Below are 20,180 nucleotides of genomic sequence, written 5' to 3'. Positions count from 1 at the left end.
TCACATCTGTGGACTATAGGAGGAAACTGGAGCACCCAGAAGAAACTCGTGCAGACACTGGGAGAATGTGCAAACTCCATGCAGACAGTTGCCCAAGGATGGAATCTGGGTCCCTGGTGCTGAGGCAGCAGTACTAACCACTGAGCTATCGTGCCACCCTGAATTCATAACTTAAACCTTTTTAACCCTAGTGTTTTTTTTCTCTCCTCTACTGGTGCTTATCAACTGATTGAGTACTTCAAATTTCTATCATCTGCAGTATTTTTACCTGTATAATTTTATTTGTGATTGGAGCTGATTCATCAATCTGTGACATTAGGATCCAGAAAAGTAGTAATGAAACAACTTATGGCGACAGCAAACATCCAGAGATTGAATTTAATTTGCTCCCAAAAAAATGTTGACTTGTTTTATTTCCAAGATTATTCAATTTGTGGAAAATGCGTGATGACTATGCCAGTATTAAATATGCATATTGAACAACCCTGAGGAGGAGGTGGAGAACTGCCTTCCTGAACTAATACACCTACAGTGCTATTTAAGGAGGGAGTTCCAGGATTTTAACTTTGTGACCTCCCTCACTGGAAAATATTTGGACATAATAAGAATTGCAAGGCTGAAGGAAATTTGTAGCTGAGGGCTAAATTTGAGCTGAAACTGAAGTCTCAGGTAATACCTTACTGTTCTCCCTTCAGTTATTAATCGATGAATTAAATTAGGAGCTAGTGACACTAAAATTCATACAGAGAAATACCTTTTTTATATAAAGCTTCCATCTTTCTCTGCATCAGGAATCCTAGTCCGCCATATGGTTTTGGAGAGGCAGCTAAGGAATTGTGGGCAAAACCTAGATCTGTATTTGATGCTGTCTGGAAAACGAGTTGCTGAGTTAACCCTAGAAATTGAGTGATCTCTTTTCTATCGTCCACTCAAACCAGCTCATTGTGTTTTTTTTTGTCAAAATTGAACAACTGTTCAGTTATCAAATGTGTTAACAAATCATGGTGGCTTCACTTCACCTTTTTTTTCTGCTGTAAATCTGAATCAAAGTAGTTGTCAACCATATATTATATTATATATTATATTATATTATGTATAGTCAGATTCTATCTTGAGCTGCAATGGTGTATCAATAACAAAACAACACATGCACATTTATGGATTTCCTGAGAAAAACTGTTTTACCCATGTGTCTGTACTGCTGTTAATGAAAGGACCTTAGGTTACCAACATTAGTTAGCAACTCCTTGTCAAAATAGTTAATGCTTTTTTTTCCCAAAAGTCCAATGTTAAAAGAACAAAAACCATTTAAATTAACATGAACTTTAAAAAATGAAACATTATCTCAATGTGATTCTGCTGGATTGTTTTTGGAGAGTCAGTCTATCTGGAGAGTGTGCTATCATTTTCAAGCAGGACTTAAACTTTTTCTTCAACTTGCTTAATTTAACCAAAAATTCTTTCATAAATACATAGCCATACCAAAGCTGAACCTTCAATTTGAATTTTCAATTAAAATCTCCAGTTTGTTGGTTGGTGATGTGATATTTTCATTTTTTATTCCAGTGGTTTTCCGAGGCAAAGGCATGTCTTTTAATTGATGGATATTAAGAGGTTAGAATAATAGACATTTGCTAGGATGCTTTATGGAATGAGTAAATAAAAGTATGAAGGAAGAATTGAAAACTTGTGGCTGTCACCAGTAGAACAAAGGAAATATGAAGTAACTTGATAAAGGTTGTTAGAGATTTTCATTTCTTCCTTCGAGGGCCTCCAAGGAACACCGATTTATAATCTTTTAAAAATGTTCACTTTTGGCTATGTTGGAAGTGGTATGCCTACAAAAGTTTGAGGTAAAAGTAAGGAAAATAAATAACTAATTATGCACAATTTAATGGCTTGTGGAAAAGTTTTTGAAGATTTGTGGAACCGCAGTTCACTTTTTTTTTCCTGTTTTTTTTCCCCCACTTCTATTCAGTCGTTTTTGTGGTCACGCTGAATAGAACCAATCCCTTCCAGGTATCTCTTCCTACCAATTCAACCATAAATTTATTATATTGACTAGATTCCAGGTGATTTTATATTCATCCTACCAAATTATCCTCCTGCCCTTGACTTTCTCGTTAAGAAATGATCTTCTAACTGCACAAACATCTTGAGGTGATTTGGTCACATCAGTTGTCAACATTTGCTCATAATTAAACTTTTAAGAGAGCTTAAGCTACAATATCAGTGGATAATTAAACAAAAATCCACGGTTGTTTCAACTAGCAGTTTGCAGTTGACACCAAAATTGGAATTATAGTGGACAGCAAAGAAGGTTACTTCAGATTACAATGGGATCTTGATCAGATTGGCCAATGGGCTGAGAAGTGGCAGATGGAGTTTAATTTAGATAAATGCCAGGTGCTGCATTTTGGGAAAGCAAATCTTAGCAGGACTGTACATTTGATGGTAAGGTTCTAGGGAGTGTTGCTGAACAAAGAGACCTTGGAGTGCAGGTTCATAGCTTCTTGAAAGGGGAGTTGCAAGTAGATAAGATAGTGAAGAAGGTGTTTGGTATGCTTTCCTTTATTGGTTGGAGCATTGAGTAAAGGTGTTAGGAGGTTGTGTTGCAGCTGTATAGGATGTTGGTTAGGCTACTTTTGGAATGTTGCGTGCAATTCTGGTCTCCTTACTGTGGGAAGGATGTTGTGAAACTTGAAAGGGTTCAGAAAAGATTGGCAACATCCTTGTAAATGTTGGAGGATTTGAGCTTTCTGGAGAGGTTGAATAGGCTGGGGCTGTTTTCCCTAGAGCATTGGAGGTTGAGGGGTGACCTTATAGAGGTTTACAAAATCATGAGGGGCATGGATAGGATAAATAGACAAAGTCTTTTCCCTGGGGTGGGGGAGTCCAGAACTAGAGGGCATAGGTTTAGGGGTGCATGTATGGAATGAGCTGCCAGAGGAAGTGATGGAAGCTGGTACAATTGCAACATTTTTAAAAAGGCATCTGGATGGGTAAATGAAAGAAAGGGCTTAGAAGGATATGGGCCAGGTGCTGGCACATGGGACTAGATTAGGTTGGGATATCTAGTCGGCATGGACGAGTTGGATTGAAAGGTCTGTTTTCGTGCTGTACATCTCTATGGCTAACTGGAGGTTTCACAATTATCACCATCAGCGCATCAGTGTAAAGACGCAGGTAGTGCACTTCATATTTTTGGCTGATGCTAGTTACAAGTGGATGATCCCCTTTGACCTTCTAAGGTTCCCCAGCATCACTGCTGGTCTCCAGCCAAATTCACTCCATGTTGTTGAGAAATGGTTGAAGCCTTTGGGCCTTTATAATATCTTTGTCATGGCAGTTATGAAGCTTAAGTCTTAATACTAACACCCCAAGGCAAGTTTTGCAGCTGCACTAGAAAAACTGGAATCAACCTGACAATGTAGCAGTTGTCCAACTGGTACAAAGGGTAATTGACAACACTTAAAGCAGCACCTACCTGGCATGCTGCATTTGGATTCTGCCAATGTGAATTAGCTCCTGACTTCCATAGCCTTGGTCCAAACACAAAATACTGAGCTTACTGGAGGAGGTATATGGCCTAGCCATCAAGACAGCATTTGATGCAATGTGGTGTGAAACAGAAACCGAAAAAACTGTGGATGCTGTAAATCAGAAACCAAATCGGAAGTTGCTGGAAAAGCTAAGTAGGTCTAGCAGCTTCTGTGAAGAGAAATCTGAGTTAATGTTTTGGGTCTTGTGACCTTCCTCAGAACTGTCTGTGTTCTAAAGAAATCATTAGACTTGAAATGTTTGTTTCACAGATTCTACCAGATCTGCTGCAACATGGTAATTTCACACCATTTGGATGATGTGCTGTTTCTCTTCTGCCAAAATGGATAATAACTAAAAGACTTGACAACCAACTGGTCCAACAATTTATTCAGTATTGCTTTCCTAGTGGTTGTAATTTTCTGGGGTCCTTCCCCCTTCCATTTCTGGGAAGTTACTTTGGTCCTGAAAGGGAGGATAACTATAAAATACATTTCTCGTTATCTGCTATCTCAATTTTCGTTTTTCTCAGACTTTTCTCTCTGAGCAATGTTCACTTCTTTTGTTATTTACAGAAACTCTTGTTGATTATTTCCAGCAAGCTTTCTCTACCCTAGTTGTTCCCCTCCCTGACTTAGTCTTTTGCATTGTTTAATAGTGAGACTGGCCACCTGTTTTTGTGCAATAATATGCTTTTTTTTTCTATTTTGATACTATCTAACTTTTTTTTTCAGCTAACCACTTACCCTTGGAATTTTTATTTCTCATTGGAACATTATCTGAAATATCCCCTTTTTAAAATGTCTAACATGGCATTTCTATTGACTTCTTATACCATTAACCTAATTTGCCAGTTCACTTTGGAGTTTTTTTCATAATTGCCCTTTTTATTTTAAAAAAAATTACCATTCTAGTCTTTGATCCACTCCCTTCTTCCTCCAAACTAAATGTAAAATATGATTATAGTTATTTAGAGATCTTCAATCTTAACAGATTGCTTCATATCCCATCTAGTATAGTCTGCTTTCTGGTTATCTCCAGAAAGAACTATTTAATAAACATGTCCCAAAACATTCTATAAGCACTTCAATTAGCCATCTTTTGTACCCACCGAGGTTGAAAGTATTTACACATTGTGATGATTTGTGCCTTTTCAAGAGGGATTTGTTCTGATCTCTTCCTCCTTAAAGAGGGATGTTGTAAACCTGGTGCAGTGTCTCTGTTCTGAAAGCTCATGCTTCCAAATAAACCTGTTAGACTATAACCTGGTATTGTGATTTTTAACTTTCTACACACCAGTCCAACACTGGCACCTCCCAAATCATGTTCCATGGAAAGCAGAGTAAATAGTTTTTTTTTTACAAAATGAGACAAAAAAGAAGGGGGTAGAAATCAGGCTTTACCAGACCCAAGGTTTTTAGTTTTGCTTTCAGCTGTTTGAAATTTTAGTCTTGGAGCTGAAGGTATTAGAGACCTGTGTCCCTCTTCCCCCTCCTCCATTGAGGTAGTTTAAAAAAACTTGACAGCTGCCAGGCTGTGAACGTTTTTTTTTTGAATGTCCAAAAGTCATGCTTGTATATCAATCCTTAGGGTTGGTAGTGGCATGGTTGTATAATTTGCTGGCAGTCACTCCACAACTGGCCACAACCTACTTGGCCAGAGGGTGGAGGAATCAACAGAAGCTCCTGAACAGTTGGAAACCTGATATGTGCAGTATCGCGAAGACAGCACTGGCATAAAACTCATAATGTTCCGGCATCTATAGCCTAGAGGGGGAAGGTGGAAAATGAGCATTCAAAGCAACTGTTGAGGAGGAAAATGGTACACAAAATAACTCTACAGATCTGGCAGCATCTATGGAGTTTGGGGAGAAAATTGTGGTAATGTTTCAGGTCACTGACCTTTCAAAAATAAATCAGCAAAATGCTGAACCAGTCAAAGCAAAGTAGTTAACTGTCAGAACCTACGCAGCCCTCGGAGAACTGTATCTTGCCGAGGTGGCTTGAGCTTCGTTAATTCAAACCGGACTTTGTTTTTGTTCTAACCGTCTACACTCTCGAGACGATGGGCTGGGCGCGCGCACAGTGGGAGGCGGGAAGCTGAGGCAAAGGGGATGGGCCTCAACATCGAAGCCGAGCCGGCAGTAGGTCGGCGGCAAATGGACGTGTCCTCTTTGAAGGTAACCGCCTCCATCAGATGCCAGTTAAATCGGACACCCTAACCATCTGGGGGCAGAGGCGCTGACTTTAAAGTTAATAAACCGCCGAGTGTGCAAACAACGGCAGAAGCAAGCCAGGAACGTTCCGAGGTTTTATTCTCATCAAACAGGAGGGCACTTCTTCAGACGTGACTGGAACGGAATCTGAAGAGAATGGGAATGTACTTTAACCTGCTCTTCATTGGAAAGCCAAGTGTTTGATTTCCACCTGATGGTATATAGGTAAGCATGGACTTTTTTTTAAGAAAAAAGTAACCCTATTTCGTGTTGCACATTTTATTTTGTTCTGAGTTGCAGTGTATGAATTTAGTGTAAGCTGTATATTTGTGTAGCGCCTACTCGAGGTCTGCAAAAGTACTTCAATGTCTATAAAGTATTTACGTGTACCTGTACTTCATAGTTGTGAAGTTGGAAACCTAATAGTCCGCTTGCACACAACGAACTCCCGCAAACAGCAGCATGGCGATGACCAGAGAGTCAGATGTGCAGCTTGGAGACAGACCCTTCCTTCGGTCCAACTCGTCCATGCTGACCAGAAAACCTAAATTGATCTAGTCCCATTTGCCAGTACTTGGCCCATATCCCTCTAAACCCTTTCTATTCATGTACCCATCCATGTGCCATTTTTAAAAGTTGTAATTTTTTAAAAAAGTAGTAAAGCCTCCACACTTCCTCTGGCAGCTCATTTCAAACAGTCTGACGTGCTTTTCCCTTTTCAACTTAAACCAATGCTGTCTAGTTTTGCACCCCACCCCTCCAATTCTCAGGGAAAACACCTTGACTATTCACTCTATCCATGCCCCATATGATTTGATAAATCTCTGTAAGGTCACCCCTCAGCCTCTGACACTTCAGAGAAAATAGCTCCAACCTATTGAGCCTCTCCCAGTAGTTCCCACCCTCCAAAACCGGCAAACATCCTTGTAAATATTTTCTGAACCCCTTCAAGCTTCACAACATCCTTCCAATAGCAGGGTGATCAAGATTGGTTAGGTCACTTTTGGAATATGGTATTCAATGTCCTGTTGATAATCTGCTTTGTGCAGTTGATTGTTTTGTACCTAATTGGTCAGGAGATAAAACCTATTCTTCAGAATTCTTTTTTTCACTTGCACCTTGTTTCTATTTAATTAATCTTATCTAAAAGTCAGCACCTTTTTAACCTCCTATGGAGAATTCTTTGAAATTAATGTGCATTATTTTCAAACATATTTGATACTGGAGAGTCATTGAGTTCAAAATATTGACTTTCTTTCTCCACAGATGCTACGAGACCTAATTTGAGTTTCTCCAGCACTCTGTTTCCAATTGCTAACATTCTCTGTGGAGTTTTCACAATCGCCCCTGTGTCTGAATGTTTCTTCCAGGTGCTCGGGATTTCCTCCCACAGCCCAAAGATGGACCATGATAAATGTGGGGATGACGGGGATATGGGTAGGGGGCTAGGTTTCGTTGGGATACTCTTTGGAGGGTATGCAGACTTAATGGGCCAAATGGCTTCTATCTGCACTGTAGGAATTTCATTTTATGGTTTTAATAGTTTGCCATTTATACTGGTATTACATGAGCATTACAAGTTGGGTATATCTGCAACAGAGGTCATTGAAAAAGTTTACATTCTCTAACTGCTGGAAACATGCATTTTGTTGAAGCTTTTTGTCTTGTGCTTATTAAGAAAGCTGAAAAGAAATACACTTTAAATGGAACAACAATATTTATTTTGTGTGAGAGGAGAGTAATTTAGTTGGTAAGCAAACTCTGGCAGTAACATTTTCCATCTGTGCAAGATACAAAACTGCAAAATATACAGAATTTTTTTATGCATGGCATGATTAATGGTAGTATCAGACAAGATGTTTGGGAGGGCCATCGTCACTTCAAGGTCATCTTGCTGAATCTTGTAATCTATTTTAGTCCACCAATTTGGAAATGTTATAACGTATGTCCATGACAAGTAGAACTTAACTGGTCCCTAGCACTGAGCCAGGAGGCCATCAGCATTAGATTTTTTTTTTCACCACATCTTATATGCTCCAATTGAGAGTATTACTTCTTGTTAACAAAGTGTTTTAACAGTCTGACATGCCATGTGCTGTGATCTTGTCAAACACTCAGTACAAACTAGCCATCATCTGGGGTGTTGTAGCACAGTAATATCTCAACCTCTGGGCCAGAAGACCTATTCAGACATGTTTTAAAAACAAATCTGCAAGCTAGCACTGGGGAAAGCTGGATGGTTGGTGGATTCAATTTGCACAAAGGACTTCCATGTTGAATACCAGGCACTGATATCTTGGGCATACTTCATAGGGATGGGCGATAGCCCCACCCACCACATGTCTATGGACATTGTATTTGACGTGCCAGCCTCTGAGCTTTCATGTTTCATCTGATTCACCTGCAGGACACTACATATCTGTGCTATATCTTGAGCTGGACCTGCAACTATTGTTAATGTTGCAGCAAGGATGCTTTATGCTTAGGGATGCTCAGCAAACCCTTGGTTTAGATCAGGCTGCATCTGTAGGCTCTTTACTCACTGTCATAATGCTCACTTACTCTGAACTCAACTGAATGCTTCCAGCCCAGCTCTCTTGCATTGCCCTCACTCAGAGGTACTTCCTTCATGTAACTAGAGTCTTGTCCTGCTATTTAGTGCCAACATACAACCAGGAAGCTTGCCACAGTTATCAGGCTTTTGATCTATCAATGAGGGTAGTCTTCACTTTGGGATCCTGGCACAGCTTCCAAGATTAAACTTCCAATATCAGTCTAGGCCCTGCTTGAGGCAAGGTTTTAGTCATTATCCTCCTACAGAGCAAGATGCTGAATGAGAGGCAGCACACTGCCCTGTTGACTCCTCTTGTCCTGTTGTGGGCTGTTTTTCCTTCTAGAATAATGGAGAAGCATGTGGTTTCGAAGATGAAAGTGGGTAACACATTATTGGTGATGCAGCTTGCTGAAGTGTGTGAATAGGCAGTACAGAAAAGTGTGCTGAGTCAGTGGTGCCCCAGGCTGGGTGAGGTTGAATAGGGAACCTGTTGCATACATTAGAGTGGTAGAGCATGAACATTACTGGGAGGTGGGTGCAGAAGCCGAAATTGAGGTATCTGGGAAATGGTGGCACTTGTGCTGGCACAGGGCAGAATAACATTGACTGCCTTCCTTCAGTGTTGAGAATGTGGTGCTGGCAAAGCACAGCAGGTCAGGAAGCAGGAGTATCAGCGTTTCTGGCATGAGCCCTTCAGGAATGAGGCTTGTGTATAGGGGGTCTAAGAGGTAAATGGGTGGAGCTGGAGGGGTTGGGGGGAAGGTAGCAGAGAATGCAATAGGTAAATGAAGGTGGGGGAGAAATTGATAGGTCAGCGAGAAACTGATAGATGGGAAAGATGATGGACAGGTCAAGAGGGCAGTGCTGCGTTGGAGGCTTGGGACTAGGAGAAGGTGGGAGAAGGAGAAAATGAGGAAACTGGTGAAATCCGCGTTCATCCTGTGTGGTTGCAGAGTGCCAAGGCGGAAGATGAGGCATTCTTCCTCAAGGCGTCCGGTTATTAGGGTTTGGCGATGGAGGAGGTCCGGGACCTGCATGTCCTATGGTGGATTAGGAGGGGGAGTTGAAGTATTCAGCCACTGGACAGTGGGGTTGGTTGGTATGGGTGTTCTAGAGATGTTCTCTGAAATTATCTGCAAGTTGGCATCCTATCTTGGATTGTTTCGGAGCACATCTCTGGACACCTGCACCCACCAGTGACTGACCTGACTACTTTAACACTTTAACTTCCTCTCCCACTTCGCCAAGAACATGCAGGTCCAGGCCTCCTCATTTACCAAACCCTAATCAGCTGATGCCTGGAGGAAGAATGCCTCGTCCCCAGCCTTGGGACTCTGCAATCACATGGCATTAATGAAAATTTAACCAGTTTCCTCTGTTTTGCACCCCCACCCCACCAAACCATCTTTTTTTTTGTATCCTAGTCCCAAGCCTCCAACTCAGCACTGCCCTCTTGACCAGTCTATCTTCTTTACCATTTATCTGCTCAACCCTCCTCTCCGGTGTATCACCTTCGTTCTCCTCCACCTTCATTTACCTATTGCATTCTCAGCCCCCTGGCCCACAACCTCATTCCTGATGAAGGGCTCAAGCCCAAAATGTCAAATCTCCTGCTCCTTGAATGCTGCCTTACCTGCTAAGCCTTTCAGCAATACACTCATGACTCTAATCTCTAGCATCTGCAGTCCTCACTTATTTTTGTCTGTCTTCATTGCCAAGCATTCCTCTCAGATGGCTGGATTGCTTCAACATGGATGGCAATCTCTGTCTAGGCTGGAATGGTCAGGTTTCACTGGTCCTGGGGGGTGGAACAAAAGAGAAAATTCTGCCTACCCATTTTGCAGGAGCTTGAAGTCCAGACCTGCAAAGCAGGGCGTTGTTTCAGTCCTTGTCTGCATTTTGTATGGGCCAAAAGTCTAGAACCATGCTTCCAGTGTGCTTGATAGCCCTTTAAATATGGTACTGTGTTGGATATGCTGGTCAGTAGTGAGTTGCTCCATGAATGGTGCTCAGTAAGATGTTTTGAATGTCAAATGTGATATTTGCCATGAGGGGTGAAATGCCTTTTAACATGGTGAGTTTGATAAGATGTAACTCACGCTTGCTTGTTTGGCCTTGTGGTAATAATTACTCCAGTAAACTTGATGCAATTTGCATTTGGCCTAAAAACTAAGATTCAGCTCAATGTCCTTTGTTTTTGTTCAGCAAAAGGTTCTGAATTAAAGGTTCAAATATTTTTAATTGAACATTCTGAGCAAATGTATAACATTGATGCATTTTACTTTGAATGGGAAAGCAAAGTTCTGCAGCTGCTAGAATATGGGCATAAGTACTTCAATTTAAAAAAAAAATTTAACTTGACAGCACCTGTGGACAAAGGTTGAAATAACCCCCACATCTTTTCTCCTCTTTCTTCATATATGTAAAGTTTGTGTCTCTAATGTCATAGAGATGTACAGCATGGAAGCAGACCCTTCGGTCCAACCCGTACATGCCGACTAGATATCCCATCCCAATCCAGTCCCACCTGCCAGCACCCGGTCCACATCCTTTCAAACCCTTCCTATTCATATACCCATCCAAATGCCTCCTTAAATGTTGCAATTGTACCAGCATCCACCACTTCCTCTGGCAGTTCAATCCATACACTTACCACCCTACTGTGTGTAAAAGTTGCCCCTTAGGTCTCTGTTATATCTTTCCCCTCTCACCCTAAACCTATGCCCTCTAGTTCTGGCCTCCCTGACCCCAGGGAAAAGAGTTTGTCTATTTACCCGATCCATGCCCCTCACAATTTTGTAAACCCTCTATAAGGTCACCGCTCAGCCTCTGACGCTCCAGGCAAAACAGCCCCAGCCTGTTCAGCCTCTCCCTATAGCTCAAATCCTCCAACTCTGGCAACGTCCTTGTAAATCTTTTCTCAACCCTCAAGTTTCACAACATCTTTCCGATAGGAAGGAGACCAGAATTGCACGCAATAGGCCAACGGTGGCCTAACCAATGTCCTGTACAGCCGTAACATGACCCCCTAACTCCTGTACTCAATACTCTGACCAGTAAAGGAAAGCATACCAAACGCCACTTTCACTATCCTATCTACCTGCGACTCCACTTGCAAGGAGCCATGAACCTGCACTCCAAGGTCCTTAGGACTTTACCATTAAGTGTATAAGTCCTGCTAGGATTTGCTTTCCCAAAAATGCAGCACCTCGCATTTATCTGAATTTAAACTCCATCTGCCACTTCTTAGCCCATTGGCCCATCTGGTCAAGATCCTGTTGTAATCTGAGGTAACCTCCTTTGCTGTTCACTACACCTCCCAATTTTGGTGTCATCTGCAAACTTACTAACTGTACCTCTTATGCTCTCATTCAAATCATTTATGTAAATGACAAAAAGTAGAGGACCCAGTACTGATCCTTGTGGCACTCCACTAGTCACAGGCCTCCAGTCTGAAAAACAACCCTCCACCACCATCCTGTCTTCTACCTTTTGAGCCAGTTCTGTATCCAAATGGCTAGTTCTCCCTGTATTCTGAGAGATCTAACCTTGCTAACCGGTCTCCCATGGGGAACATTGTTGAATGCCTTACTGAAGTCCATATAGATCACATCTACTGCTCTGCCCTCATCAATCTTCTTTGTTACTATTTCAAAAAACTCAATCAAGTTTGTGACACATGGTTTCCCATACACAAAGTTATGTTGACTATCCCTAATCAGTCCTTGCCTTTGCCAATACATGTACAACCTGTCCCTCGAGATTCTCTCCAACAACTTGCCCACCACCGACGTCAGGCTCACTGGTCTATAGTTCCCTGGCTTGTCCTTACCACCCTTCTTAAACAGTAGCACCATGTTAGCCAGCATCCAGTCTTCGACTATCGATGATACAAATATCTCAGCAAGACGCCCAGCAATCGCTTCTCTAGCTTCCCACAGAGTTACTTTAGTATCTCAAAAATGACTAACATTTGTTACTGTGATAGGGGAATAAGATTCATGTCTATGTTGAAAGGAGGTTTTGTATGATTGCTTCAGGAGCAGAATTTTTTTTGAGGGGGTGTGGTTGGGTGATTTACAACAGCATTAAGGAGATTAATATAAGTGGATAAATATAGCTTTGAAAGAGCTCCCCTATTATGCTCACTTCCTGCTGTTTTCTCTAAAGCCCTGCATTTTATTCTTCTTGTATGAATACAATTTCCCAATAAATCTGTTTCCACAATCTTTCAAATACTGCATTCTTTTTTTCTTAAAATCTCCTTTCATTTTCCCCCCTCATTTCTTGCTAAGTTTACTTTAGGTTGGTGTCCTCTGGTTGCTGGTGTTTCTGCCATTTTATACACTTATCAACCCTTCATAAACTTGCTAATAAAAAGGTTAAGTTGTTTAATTTTCTTGACTTTACATGCTGTTGCACAGTTGGAGGCACTGAGTTTGGTGGAGAGCTTAACATGGAGACCCAAAGATTTAAAACAAAAATAGAGTTTGGTTTTTTTTTAAAACAAATATTTGAAAGGTTCAATACTTTTCACTTACTCACTGATTTATGTCAACTACTGCAGCTATGATAATACCAAGAGTTTGTTTACAAATTATTGATGGACCAGGCCAGACAACCTCAAATTATTTTAAGGTCGCCTCGACCCTAATTTTTTATTTTTAAAGGCTCCTATGAAATAGGAATTCCAGGTGTGATGGAGCTGGTCAAACCATACGGCTTTAAGCAAAACACTATAGTTGAAAAACAGAAGAAAATGGAATTTAGAATAACTTGACCATTGGAAAACTTAATGGATCCAATAAAATCTATTACTAATTAACTGTTCCAATAATGTAACATTCCATAGACATACCCCTTGGCAAAAAGACAAATTCAAACACTGATTCTTACAAGCAGAAGGGAACAACATCCAGAGAGATTTTAGAAAGTCACTTAGAATCACTTAAGCTTGCAACCCTTCTAGTACACTCCCATCTGGTGACTGCTACAGATTTAAAAAAAAAACCAAAGTCCTGAACTGGAAGATTGGCCATTCCCCTTCCATTGTTAAACTAGTCACTTTGCCACCTTTTTGTGTTTTTTTTTGGGCAAGTGGTGTAAAGGCAAAGACAAAATAAACTTAAGTGACAGCATCGTCACAAATTCCAGTGTGTAAGTAAGTGTTTTATAGATCCAATAAGAATACTGCATTGGTAGAACAACAGAATGATGAGTGTTTAGACTTTTGGAAATAGAGAAGCTGTGCATGAGAGTTCTTGGAATGAAAAAAAGTGATGCAGTATAGATTAGGGAGACATGTTTTAAGGTGTAATTGTTGCCAACCACGCATGTTCATATAAAATGGAATTTAGGAGATAGTTGAAGGTCAGATCAACAGCTGTCCTTCATGGCAGACAAAAACAAATGAAACTTAGTGAGGATAGAAATGCAGGGCTTTGGCAGTGTAGTGGCATTAGCTGCACTTTTGTGGAGAAAGCAGCTAACTTGGAAAGGTGTGTCACTGTTTTAAAAAAAAACATGATCTGAGTTTTGATACTGAGGAAAAGGATTCAGGTGAGTGTAATAATGAAGACTCAGTGGTATATTAGTTATGGGGAGGAAATGGAAATCAATCAGCCCATCTAAATTTCCCACCATGGATTTGGTATTCTGTGGCCAGATTGGAGTGGGAGTAGTAGTACACGGGTTTGCAGGAACAAAAATTTCCTTTTTTTTAATCCCCCAGCATTATACTGAAATGTAGTATTGATTTATAAAGTTTATATATACTATAAATTTACTCAAACTTATACAAGTAAATTTTTTTTTTTGAAATATTAAGTTTTTTTTTGAATGAAGAGAGATGGGAAGCAAAGTGTTCTTACTCTGAGGAGTAGAGAAATGAGATACACAGGATCAGGTACTAAATAAATGAATGTCATAATACAGGAAGACCATTTGTACACAAATGTTAGGGAGAAGATGGAGGGGGTAAAAAGACTTCCTTTTATGTAGCATCTTTTCATCTCCACTGGATAACTTTAACAGTTTATGGGCAATGATATAATTTTGAATTATTTTTTGTAATGTGTACAATTGACTTGCATTTTCTGTATCAAAACAACATTGTGGTGATCGGAACTTTTTTTGCGGCTGTTGGCTGAGGGTAACTATTGGTGAAGATGATGGGATAACTCTCCCACTCAAGAGTGATAGGATTGTTTACATGCACCTGAGTGAAAAGTTGGGGGGGGGCGGGGGGAAGAACCTCAATTTAACACCTCATCCAAAGGAAACTCTAATAGATGTACCATTGCTTCCCTGGTACTGTACTAGAGGTGTTGGCTATAGCCTTTTGTACTCCAGTGTAAGAGTTGGACCTCAACCTACAATGCTTTGCCTCAGGCAAAAGTTTTGCGAGCTGAACCCATGGCTGAGCCAAAATTTAGAAGGGGAATTGCAAACAGGTTAGGTAGACCTGTTACTGTAATGAAAAAAAAGTTAGCATAAGTGGAAAATACAATGTGAAAGTCAGAAATTGGAGGAGTTCTTTAGATCAGAAGGAATTAATTCATAGTTGTCTAGCTCAATGAAGAGTACATATCTGGTATAATGCCAGACATACCTAAAATGAGGTGGCAGTCTGGTGAAACTACAACATTGGACTATTTGCCTGTCCAACCACATTATCACCAAGTGATAGACACAGCTAAATGGTTCCACAGCCTACAGGTTGAATGAATTATTTCAGAGCTTCGATGTCACATCCAGTCAAATGAAGAAAAATTAACTCGCTGGAAAAGGTGGTTCCATAAATATCCCTGTCCTCGTTAAGGAGGGAGCCTAGCACATCTATGCAAAAGATAAAGCTGAAGCTGGATGTAAGTTTGCATGCTGAGCTAGAAGGTTTGTTTTCAGACATTTTGTCCCCATATTAGGTAACATTTTCAGTGAGCCTCTGAAGCACTGGTGGTGTAGCCCACTTTGTATATATTTGAGTTTCCTAGGGTAGGTGATGTCATTTCCTATTCTTTTTCTCAGCGGGTAGTAAATGGGATCCAAGTCCATGTTTATGGATAGAAGTCCGGTTGGAATGCTATGATTCTAGGAATTCTCGTGCTTGTCTCTGTTGGCTTGTTCTAGGATGGATGTGTTGTCCCAGTTGAAGTGGTGTTCTTCCTCATCCATAAGTAAGGATACTGAGAAAAACCATTCACTAAAGAGGAGGAAAACAACAAACAGGATAATTCCTAGAAACATGGCATTCCAACCAGATCTCTCTCAACAGACACATTTGACTTGGATCACATTTACCACCCCCTGAGAAAAAGAACAAGAAATGACATCACCAGATGAAATAATGTCACCACAGGAAATGACATCACCAACCCTAGGAAACTCAAACATAGAAAGCAGGCTACACCATCAGTGTTTCATTCAGAGGCTCACCGAATAAGTTACCTAGTGTGGTGACAAAACATCTGTAGACGAGCCTTCCAGCACAGCAAGCCAAACCTATATCCAGAACCTGAACCTGAGCTACAAGTCTTCTCAAAACCAAATAAAGCTGAAGCATTGGCCACAATTTTCAGCGGCTGATTTTTGACTCTGCCTCCTCCCAAAGGTCCTCAACCTAGATTTAAGTTTTCAGCCAATCTGATTCACTCTGTAGTATCAAGAAACTTCTGAAGGCATCTGGTACTGCAAAGGCTATGGTCCATGACAACATTCTAAAAATAATATTGAAGACTTGAGGCTCCAGAGCTTGCTGTGCCCCTAGTCAACCTGTTCAAGTGCAGCTACACTGCTGGCACCTACCCACTCCAGTATAACCTCTATACAAGAAGCAGGATGAATCCCACCTGACCAGTTACTGCCCCATCAATCTGTTCTCCAGTCTTCCTCCGTGATAGCCTGCCTGCTGAGGCTCAGCTTGATTCCACTAAAGCAACTTATCTCCTGACCTTAGTTCATTATGGTCTTGATTTTAAACATGTACAAAAGAGTTGAGTTCTATGAATTCCAGAGGTAAAGTGAGAGTGACTACTCATAATGTCGGAGTCTTAGGAAAACCCAAGTCACTGGGAATTGGTTTGGGGGTGGGGGGGGGGGCAGCGGTGGGTAGCTGGCACAAAGGAAGATTGGCAACAATAACTACAACAATGTTCTCAGCTCCTGGATACCGCAGTTTTTCTTCAGTAGTGTCATAGGTATAACAATCTTCAGGTTCATCAATGACCTTCTCTCCATCATAAGGTCAGAAGTGGGAATATTTGTGCAGTCTCTGAACAATGTTCAGCACATTGGTGACTCCTATGCTGAAATCGTCCATGTACAAATGCAGCAAGACCTAGATAATATCCAGGTTTGAGCTTTCACTTCTGGTTACCTGGCACAAATGCTTCTTGAGTGCCAGTCAACTATTATCTCCAATAAAAGAAGAAGGCTTTTGGCATGCAATGGCATTGCCATTTAAATCCCCTACTATCAACATCTTTGGGCCTTACTATTAACCAGAAACTGGACTGACCATGTCAGTATTGTGGCTCCAAGAGAAGGTCAAAGGCTAGAAATCTTGCAGCAAGTGAATTCCCCATCTTGACTCACCAAAGCCTATCCAATATCTACAAGATGCAATTCATGAATGTGATGGAATACTCCCTATGTACTTGAGTGCAGCTCCAACAACACTAATTTGACACCTCCCAGGTTAAAGCAGCCCATTTGGCTAACACCACATCTGCACCCACCACCATTATTGTTCAGAAACAGTAGTGTACACAATCTAGAAGATGCACTCAGGTAGCACCTTACAAACCCAGAAAATACTACATCTACATCTAGAAGGATGAGGTTGGCATCACCACATGCTATTCTCCTCCCAGGTTGCTTGCATCATGATTTGGAAATACATCACTTTTTTCCTGCAGTGTTGCTGGATGAAAATCCATGAATACCCTCCCTAATTTAATTTAAACCCATCATTCGAGAAGGCAGATCAACACCATCATCAATGTCATCTAGGGATAGTCAACAAATGCTGTCCCATGATTCCTGAAGAAGGGCTTATGCCTGAAACGTCGATTCTCCTGTTCCCTGGATGCTGCCTGACCTGCTGCGCTGTTCCAGCAACACATTTTCAGCAAATGCTGTCCCAGCCAATGATGCCCAGAAATTAATAAGGCAGCAACACAAATGGGTTGTCAAGTGAGAAAATGGAATCAGTTGTACAGATATTTTTAATTTTGATATATCTGGATTAGGTGAGTCTTGAATGCAAATGTTCTGGCCCAATTCAATTAGAACACAGTTAACTAACAAATAATTCAGGTGGGAATTTGCTGCAGGTAATTTAAACTTTAGAGGTGACATTTGAATGGATATTTTAGAGAAGAAAAGCAATAATCATTCAAAAGTAACTTTTCTAATTGCAGCATTTTGGCTATGACAGTGTTTGAATGGCTAGTCCATGTTGTTGAGAGAAATTTCTAGATCAGAAGAGTGAGTTGCATGAAAGGACTGGGCAAATTGTCATTCTAACATAAATGATTTTTTGTAATAGCTGTTGGGGTTGGAATTGTTTGGGAAAACAGGTGATAAGATTTCAGAATAGCTGCGTGGGAGGCAATAAGCAGCTGTTGGGCAAGGCAGATTTTAACAGAAGGTATGCATGAGCTGTATGAGGAAGGGTGAAATAATGGTTGATTTTAAATAGTTCTAGTTTAGGAAGAAAATTGTGAAGTCAAACATGCAAGAAAGCATTCTGGAATAATCAGATTGGGTTATATTTGTGAAGAGAAACTAATGCTGACTGTTTATTTTTCCAGTATTTTCTCTTTTTGGGCCAGCTGAACTTTTTATGATTTTGGAATAGACAGTTGATGTATAATTCTGATTCGTAGGGAAAATATGTAGTTGGCTAAACAAAGCAAATATTTGAGCATCAAATTGCTAGGAAAATATAGAACTGGCAAATGTTTTTAAATGTAAGCAGAATGAAAATTGTACTAGATCATAAATATAGTTCTGTTTCGTGAAGATGTGAATGTCGATAACATATTTGAATGTAACAATTTTTATTTAATGATATACAAGTGGGAAGAAACACTACAGAGCACTGATGTTTGTCAGTCAAAAGACTAACATTGATTTGGTGCTGGATCCAATCCAGAAAGGGTAGCAATACCATAAGTGGAGATGGCTGGAGTTGACTTGAAAGGGCATAACATTGGGGTATTGGAGAATAGAAGATGCAAAATTCTTTCTTTCCCAGGGACTAGGAGACCTGGTAGCTAAGTATATTCAGACTGTAAGACCAAATAAATTTCTGAAATGCATTGTCTATGTCAAGACAATGGAAGAAAGATATGGATAAAAGTGAAACACATTGTACTCTGTAATGCAATTTTGTGAGTCATCTTATATGCTATTTCTCAACCTGTACATGAATGATGACAAAACAGCAATTCTATATGAAAAGGATGTGTTCTGGATGGGGAGGGGTGATGAAATTGTGAACGGTCACTGTGCCAGTATCAATACTGATCAATGTTTTATAAAACAAGATGGAGAGGGTGGCAGTAACTGCAGCAGAAAGGTTTATAGATTACCACTGCTAAAATAATAGGAATACTTTTAAAGGGAAGAGGTTAGAATCTATTTTGAGAACCTAGATTTTTTAAAAAAAATTTCTGAAATGTAGTTTGTGTCCAAATGTTTGTGTTAAAATCTACTTTTAAGGAATATGAAAAGCACATACAACAATAGACCACTATTGGCAGACATAGATGAGGAAAGGAATTTTGGGTTACAACCTGTAGATCCTGCATGGCATCAAGCTAATGTTTAGCTGCTGCCAAAAGTAAAATATAGGGTTGAAATAAGAGTGAAGAATAAATTAAAGTAAATAATTCAATCAGACCTGGTTTAGAACATTTTTATAGAACATTCACAGCGCAATACAGGCCCTTTGGCCCTTGATGTTGTGTGACCTGTGGAACCAATCTGAAGCCCATCTAACCTATGCGATTCCATTTTCATCCGTATGGTCATCCAATGACCATTTAAACGCCTTTTAAAGTTGATGAGTCTACTACTGTTGCAGGCAGGGTGTTTCATGTCCTTGCTACTCTGACATCTATCCTATATCACCTCAGTTTAAAGCTAGAGACCTTATGCTAGCCATCACCATCTGAAGAAAAAGACTTTCACTGACCACCCTATCTAACCCTCTGATTATCTTAGATGTCTCAATTAAGTCACCTCTCCACCTTCTTCTCGCTAATGAAAACAGCCTCCAGTCCCTCAGCCTTTTCTCATAAGACCTTCCCTCCATACCAGGCAACATCCTAGTAAATCTCCTCTGCACCCTTTCCAGTGCTTTCACATCCTCGGCTATAATGCAGCGACCAGAACTGTACACAATACTCCAAGTGTGGCCACACCAGAGTTTTTTTGTACAGCTGCAACATGACCTCGTGGCTCTGAAACTCAATCCCTCTACCAATAAAAACTAACAGTGTATGCCTTCTTAACAACCCTGTTAACTTGGGTGGTAACTTTCAGGTTATGTATCATTTTGCCTGCTGCCCCCGCCCCCCCAAAAAAAACCAAACAGCTAATCTTGGACAAGGTCAAAATAAGATCATTTGAAGAATTCAGTGCATGGTTTAAGGATTTTGGTGCTTTCTAGTTGTGGGGGAAAAAAAAATCTTGAAGCTAACAACTCTACCTTCATTATTCCAAATACCTTGAGAGATAAGTCAAGATTTCTGATTTTGAGACAGTCAAAAGTTTTTATTTTACAGAAACAAAAACAAATTGCTAGAAAAGCTCAGCAGGGGTCTGGTAGTATTTGTGGACCTGAAACATTAACTGATTCTCTTC

General features: G+C 40.5%; 1 protein-coding gene across 4 annotated transcripts in view; it reads left to right on the top strand.

Annotated features, from left to right (window-relative positions):
- Nucleotides 1-20,180, top strand: part of agpat4 (1-acylglycerol-3-phosphate O-acyltransferase 4 (lysophosphatidic acid acyltransferase, delta)) — a 190,784-nt gene that overhangs the window by 67,358 nt on the left and 103,246 nt on the right. Inside the window, exon 1 of one of the 4 annotated variants that reach the window (XM_087991524.1) lies at nucleotides 5,703-5,980. The exons of the other annotated variants lie outside the window; for them this stretch is intronic. The gene's annotated coding sequence lies outside the window, so the exon portion shown is untranslated. Of the gene's footprint in view, nucleotides 1-5,702; nucleotides 5,981-20,180 lie in introns of those variants that run through there. 4 annotated transcript variants of the gene reach the window in all.

This window comes from Chiloscyllium plagiosum, unplaced genomic scaffold (assembly GCF_037043375.1).
Source record: "Chiloscyllium plagiosum isolate Xiang-an unplaced genomic scaffold, Cpla_swu_hap1 HiC_scaffold_10, whole genome shotgun sequence".
NCBI lineage: Eukaryota > Metazoa > Chordata > Chondrichthyes > Orectolobiformes > Hemiscylliidae > Chiloscyllium > Chiloscyllium plagiosum.
This window is presented reverse-complemented; position numbering and strand designations above follow the sequence as displayed.